This window comes from Octopus bimaculoides, chromosome 10 (assembly GCF_001194135.2).
Source record: "Octopus bimaculoides isolate UCB-OBI-ISO-001 chromosome 10, ASM119413v2, whole genome shotgun sequence".
In the NCBI taxonomy this organism is placed as follows: domain Eukaryota; kingdom Metazoa; phylum Mollusca; class Cephalopoda; order Octopoda; family Octopodidae; genus Octopus; species Octopus bimaculoides.
In genome coordinates this window covers 81,498,504-81,506,234 of record NC_068990.1, presented here as the reverse complement: position 1 = coordinate 81,506,234, position 7,731 = coordinate 81,498,504, and the positions used below count along the sequence as shown (strand labels likewise).

At 32.8% G+C, this 7,731-nt stretch overlaps 1 protein-coding gene across 7 annotated transcripts in view; it reads right to left on the bottom strand.

Annotated features, from left to right (window-relative positions):
- The window catches only part of LOC106871599 (tyrosine-protein phosphatase Lar), a 586,729-nt gene that overhangs the window by 525,336 nt on the left and 53,662 nt on the right, over nucleotides 1–7,731 (bottom strand). The window lies entirely within an intron of this gene.

The window sequence follows — 7,731 nt, the reverse complement described above, 5'->3', positions numbered from 1 at the left end:
GGGTGGGGGTGGGGGTGAAAAACAGAGAGGGACAGGAGGTGGGGAAGAGACAGCATATCTATGGACCAGAAGTTGGAGTGTGTTGGTGTGCTACTTTATACTACTCAGTTCATTTGCGGTATATTAAAACATTCAAACTTCGTTCCAAGCTTAAAAATTAAAAGCTTAAAAAAGAAATTAAAAAAAAGTACCTAATGTAGCCAATTAGAAAATAATCATATAAACATGATACAAACAAGAGATTAGGTGGATGAAGCAACAAATAGCTAATTAAAATATTAACATTAATAGGTTTTAACTATTGAAAGTGTCATAAAATGAAAGACATGTGTCTTCATTATCTTTATCTTGTATACTCTATACAAATATTGTGAATTTCATGAACAAAGAATAATTTTTGGTTGAAATAGTTTCATAATGGTTTATCTAAACAGGCTAATATTTTGACTTTATAAGCATGTTTGTTCAGATCAGACACAAAGCAGCCAAATAGGTGTGTTTCTCAGATTCTGAAGGGCTTTTGCTGTGTTTGGGAAAAGTACACACATACATACCAACTATAAACACAAATACACACATACAATGCAATTGTTGATATGAAGGGCATCGAAATATAAATTTTTTTTTTTTAAATCAAATTGTAAGAGGGAATAAGCAAATGAAAGGTAAAACGGATCATTAGGTTCACCATAGACAACTTCTCTAGTGCCAATGTCACAATAAAATGATATAAAAATAATTAAGAAGCTAAGAGAGAACCAAAGAACTGTAGGAACAGTGCATGAATGCATGCATGCATGCATGTATGTATGCATGTGCATGGATACATGCATACGGCTGTATATACACGTGTGTGTGAGTGTGTGTGTGTGTGTGTATGCATATATATTTTGTTTCATCTAAGGTCAGACTGCACAAGATAAATCAAGAAAATTAAATTTCAATATAAGAGATGCAATGATCAGTTGGCAGCAAAATGCCAAAGATATAATATATTTGTTATTGAGCAATATATATAAAAAAAAAAACCCATAAAACTCAAATTGTTGTCACCCTGTTTAGAGATTCTGAGCAATGCAATTCTAGTTCTTGATGCATCTAGCAATACTTATGATGGATGAGGCCAATCAGATTTGTCTAAATTGTACAAATCGCAGACCAGTAAATGTTAAATGGAATAATAAAGATAAGAGCAGTAATAATAACAATGAAATAAAAATTATTGTTCACAAGTGATCCTTTAAGCTTTTTGATTGAATCTTTCACACATGATAAAATTTAAGAAAATAAAATAATATAGATTTGAAGTGAAATTATAGGAGTGAAAAAAAAAATACAATAATCAATAAAATTTCAGATTTATTATCAATATCTTTGAGCAAGTAATTAAAACTAATGACTGATTAATAACAGTACAAACAGAATAGTCATTGAAAAGTTATGTTCTGTAATGAAATGTGTTTTGAAAAACAATATATACATTTAATGAAACATTATCAAAAATATCTAAATATGAATTTTTTTATATATATATTTGTTTGAAACATTTCCATTATTTTAAATTCACTTGAGATTATAAAACAAAATTTCATTAATTATAATCAAAACCACTGAAATGTTGATCTAAAAAATATGGCTCCCTAGTTTCTCAAATCAGAAATATAATGAAGAACAAATCTGAACAGACAGCAATTATTACTTAAATTTATATTTTCTAAGGCTTCTGTCAGTTTGTAGAACTGGCTTGATAGAAAGTGAGTTTTAGTCAGTATTATTTAAATATAAATAGGGAACTAAATAATAAATAATTTCACTACTAATGATTAAATAACAAGAAAAGATATAGAAATTTAGTTGGTATAAGGAGCCACTAATGAGCTCTGTTTTGTTTCAGGCTATATCTTATTAAACCAAGCTTTGTCATTGATACTTCTGGAATTAATGAAGTAACAACATTGCCAACTCTATAGTGTAGTTATGCTGTAGTAGGAATCATAAATAGCAACGTTCATTCCTATATTTTAATAAAATATAGCAAAAGATAGGTGTGTGAGAATATCTTTATTGCCTTAGGTGATGACCAACTATTTTACCTGTCTTTTTCTCTGATGCTGATTTCTTTAATTTATCAAGGTAACTGGGGCATCTTTGAAGAAATATTACTAAAGCTTTTATATCTAGCCTGAGAACATTACACTTTGTAGGCCAGTCCTTATCAGAACACATCAAGTGATTATTTACACAAGACATTGAAAGAAAGTGGCATCTTTGCAGAGGAACCAGGTAGAATATTATCAGCCAATGTAGCTGTAATCTGTTAAGTGTTAAAAAATACAAATTTACCATAAAAATTATACTAAAATAGATGAATAAAAATTCATACATTAAGGGAAGAATACTCTAACATTAAAATACGTTTATGAAAATCATGATTTAATAAAACGTATTTAGGAGATTTATATTGCTTAATATCCTAAAATTGTACAAAACAATGGAATTTAACATTTATGCTTAGAATCATAGTTACATAGTTTACAACAAACATAAGAATAATGCTTTAAAGAATGAAAATAAGAACATGCACATACTCACAAATACATACACAAAGACTCATATCTTTTACTTTTTACTTATTTTAGACATTAGACTGTAGCCATGCTGGGACACCACCTCGAAGAATCTTTAGTTGAATGAATTGATCCTATTACTTATTTACTTTTTTTAAAGCCTGGTACTTATTTGATCGGTCTCCTTTACCAAACTGCCAGGTTACGAAGACATAAACACACCAACACAGGTTATCAAGTGGTGGTGGGGGACAAACACAGACACAAATACACACACACACATATATATATGACAAGCTTCTTTCAGTTTCTGCCTACCAAATCCACTCACAAGGCTTTGGTTGATTTCAGAAGACACTTGTCCAAGGTGCCATGAAGTGGGACTGAACTCAGGACCATGTGGTTGGGAAGCAAGCTTCTTATCAGATATCCCAGATTTTTAACAGTGATAATCCATTTTCTCAAGTGTAGTAAGTAAGAGTTGCAAATTTGGATAATTGTATTTATATGAATCGTTTGATGCACTTTGTAGTTTGATGCAATGTGGTCACTAATTGGTAACCACTTTACCATAATGAATTATAAAATGAGCTAGGTTGTTGATGGGCGCATCATTCAAAAGAACAAAATACAATGGCTGTAGCAAGGTTTTGTTTTAAGATCTTGTGGATTTTACAACCAATTTGCATTTCTAGTATCTGTTAGATGGTTCTTAAATGTTAACTTTTTAAAATGGTTATTTCAAGTATCTCTGATATAAAAAAAAAGATCTACTCTAAAACAGAGTCTGAAAATTTGTACAAGATTACAAATACTGGTGGCACAAGCATTTGAATTTATCAGCCTCAGTACATGAGATAGGCTTATTTTTATCAACCTTAGCTGGAATTTTGAAAAGAGCTGTCACAATGTCACAATCTTACAGAGATTTCAACTTGTAAGGCATTTTATCCTGTAAGTGAAATTTGGTAGACATAAATTATGTAGAAACCTATACAAAATCATTCCTTGGGTGGTTGATTTAACCCAATGTCTCGTTTAACACTACTAAATGCCTCAGAGGAAGGAGCAATTTCATGAAGTGTACAGTGTTGCATGAATAACTATTCATGCCAGGTTTGAAAATAGCTTTCTTCAGCTTGTTTCAGAATACCTTGAAGAAGGTCACGGGAGCTATTCTTCCCCTTCTTACTAAACTGCACATTTAAAAAGGGAGCACTATTACAGTAACTCTAAAGGAACACAGAAGTGCATGTAAATTTTTTTTCTGCTGAAATATTTCATTTACTTAAGCCAGGGATTCCAAAACAATTTTTGCACTGATTGATGCACTTTAAAATACATAAAAATATTTTGATGCACTTTGTAAAATATAAAAAAATATATATATAAAATAGGAAATTATATATATCATACATTAAATGTAAATACTATAAAGTACAGAAAATTATCAATAAATGAAGCAGAAATATCAAGACTACATCTCAAATTTCAGTTTGCTTCTTTTGCATTTTAAAAATGTAATTTTATTATTTTTATGGCAGACCTATCTTTATTTCCCAGCATACCAACCTGTGGTTGTGCATCATTTTCAAACCACTGGTTCAAGCAGTAAGTTCTCTAAACAAAATCTGTTAAAATGGAATAACCTTTCCTAGGAGGTTGGAATTGTTCTTTACTTAGACTTCAAATATGCCTAGATTTAAAAATTAACCCAGAACACTTGTTTTGAACTAGTTTACATGAACTAGATCAACACCGACAATATATACTCCCTGCAAGATTATGCAAAATAATTTCTTTGAAGAAATATCTTTCATTGACATCAATGCTGACAGCAATGATGCAGATAGCATCAATGCAACAACATGACTCCTGTCTTTCTCTGAGAGTATCTCTCTCTCTCTCTCTCAGTGTCTTAGCAAGGCCATAGCCTTGTGATGATGATAATGATGATGATGATGATGATATTGATGTGTGTGTGTGTGTGTGTGTGTGTTGTCAATTACAAATGAGCTGTTTATTTTTCATGACTCAAACTTTCACAACTACTGCAATCATCATGTCAACCATTTTCTTTTTTGGTATTTCAGTTAGATGTATTATAAATTGCATAAAAGATCAACCTGAAATACTGAATTATCATAATAAATTCAGTGATGTGAAACTATAGTTACAAGAAAAACACTGCAGGCTAAATAAACAATATATTCTAGACAATATATTTTGCAAATATCCCACTCTTTCATTAATAAAAGCAACTGCAACCTTTGAATATTTATTTTGCATCAGAAAATGCAATTGCTACTTCTAAGTTTCACCTAGTAGCTCTTCTGGCAGTTAGAGGAGCAGCATGGCAAAAATGAAAAAAATTGTGTGTGCGTGTGCATGTATGCAGATGTGTGTGTGTGTGTGTACAGACATACACACACTACATTTTGTATTGAGTTCTATATTTGAAAATGCATAATCATTGCTTAACATATACATCTGTTAAACACTCATAACATTACAATATGTATATATATGTATTGGCTTTCGTGCTGGTGGCACATAAATAGCACCATTTGAGCGTGACCGATACCAACGTCGCCTTCCTGGCACTTGTGCTAGTGGCACGTGAAAAGACATTCGAGCGAGTTCGTTGCCAGTACCACTGGTCTGGCTCTTGTGCAGGTGACACGTAAAATACACCATTTTGAGCGTGGCCGTTGCCAGTACCTCCTGACTGGCCTTTGTGCTGGTGGCACGTAAAAGTACTCACTACACTCTCAGAGTGGTTGGCGTTAGGAAGGGCATCCAGCTGTAGAAACTCTGCCAAATCAGATTGGAGCCTGGTGTAGACATCTGGTCCACCAGTCTTCAGTCAAATCGTCCAACGCATGCTAGCATGGAAAGCGGACGTTAAACGACGACGACGATGATGATGATGATGATGATGATGATGATGATGATGTATGTCAATCTGATGGGGTTGCCTGATCAGCAAGGGAAAGCAGCAAAATATCCCTTCACAAACAACACCCATTTTTCCTTTTTTTTTTACTGAGTAGATTCACACAGGATAATGAAGAGTTGAATGCATTGTGACGGAAAAGAGAAAAGATGGATTGGTCTTGTCAACTGTTTCACTTTTGATCAATGATCTGCTCAATCAGAGATTACCTCATCTTAATCATAAACAATGACAATGATGACAACAGCAGCAACAACACCACTAACATTGTATATATATATATATATATATATATATATATATCGACTGAGTATATTGTTGATAGATATTTCAAAATTGACATATCCTTATTATTTCTTTATTGTCTAATGCAAAAGAGGAATAATTCATAAATTACACTGATGAAGACAATGTCTAACATGCCAAAAAAAAAAAAAAAAGAATTAATGACAAAGATGCTAATTATAAAGACTAATAATAAATAGTCAGAAAAAATATTCATATGTTTATATATTTCTTTCTTCTTCCCATGATAACACTTTAATAATTAAGTCTTTGAACAAGATTTAATAAATTCATTGGTATATCTATATACTGGTTATAAAAATGATAATGTATTTAACGCTATTATACCTGGTACACACACAGAGGTATATATACATATATATATATGTGTGTGTGTGCCTGTGTGTATAAATATATATATATATATAAAACACACACATGGACATATATATATACAGATATTTAACTTGCATAGATACATCGTGTGCAGAGAGAGAGAGAGAGAGAGAGAGGTATTACACATACTAACACCATACACATAGATATGCGTATACATACATGCATGAATTGAAGGGACATTTATAACAGTGTTTTATTGTAGGATGCCCTTCTTAATGCCAACTCTTTTTAGTCAACTTTTATGTCATGCAAAGGGTATGGTGTGCCTAGTCTAGAAAAAGAGATACAAACAAGTATGTGTGCATCTGATTTATACATATTAATAAACACACACTTATGATATATTTTCATGTCATAGAAGTGTATCAAAGACAGGTTCTCCATTAATTACACACTAACGAGATTAACAATGGGCAATATAAAAATCAATTACCACAATATTGAAATTTTGTACATAATTAGACATTCAGATGAAAATGAGTATCATTTATGGAGCATAGCGATCTGGTTAATAGTTGTTACTTGACGACCATTAAATACATACATATCAATATATATATACATATATATACATACACGTACACACAAACACACATTCATATGCATAAATACTGACATATACATAGCTACATTATATATATATATATATATATATATATATATATATATATATAAAAATGTGTGTGTGTATGTATGTATGTATATATACACACACCTATCTATCTCATTCTCTGTCTCGCTGCCGTTCATCACCCCCTCTCAGCCACTTTTTCTACCACTACTCTCTCCTCAGTTTTCTACCACTGCAGCACTGCTCACTCTCAAGCCTACATCCACGACCCCCCACACACATCTCTTTCTTGTAATGACTCACTCTGGATCCTCATTACCTTCACCTATTTTCCCTCTGTGCCCCCTTATGCGCATTACCCCTCTTTATAGTGTAGCTAGCTCAACCCTCCACAACCAATCTCATCAACATTACTAATCTGTCCCTCACCTTCTCATTGACCACTGATGCTGCCCTTACTTTGTCCTTTCCATATATCATACTCTCTTCACTACCACCTCTCAGAATGATAAATTTGTACATCTCTTCATATTTTACCAACCCTCATCAACTTGCCAAAAATCATCAGAAATACATTATTTTCTCTCTCATTCATAGGGGTCTCTTCATGTGCAAGTTGCAAGGTGACCTTACAAGTGTTGGTGCAATGTACAATGCAATCCAGTGCACTCAGTAAAGTGGCTCGTGTCGGAAGGGTCAGGTCATCAACCTGTAAAAACCATGCCTAAAACAGAAACTGTCGTCAAATCCGGTCAGACTGTCTAACCCATGCCAGCATGGAGAGATGACTCTAAATGATTAAGATTATGGTATATATATAAGAATGGATGTGTGGTTCCCAACTGTGGTTTCAGGTGCAGTTCCATATTTGCTTGTGTGTGTGTACGAGAAAGAGAGTGTGTGAGAGAGAGAGAGAGAGAGAGAGAGAGAGAGAGAGAGAGAGAGAGAGAGAG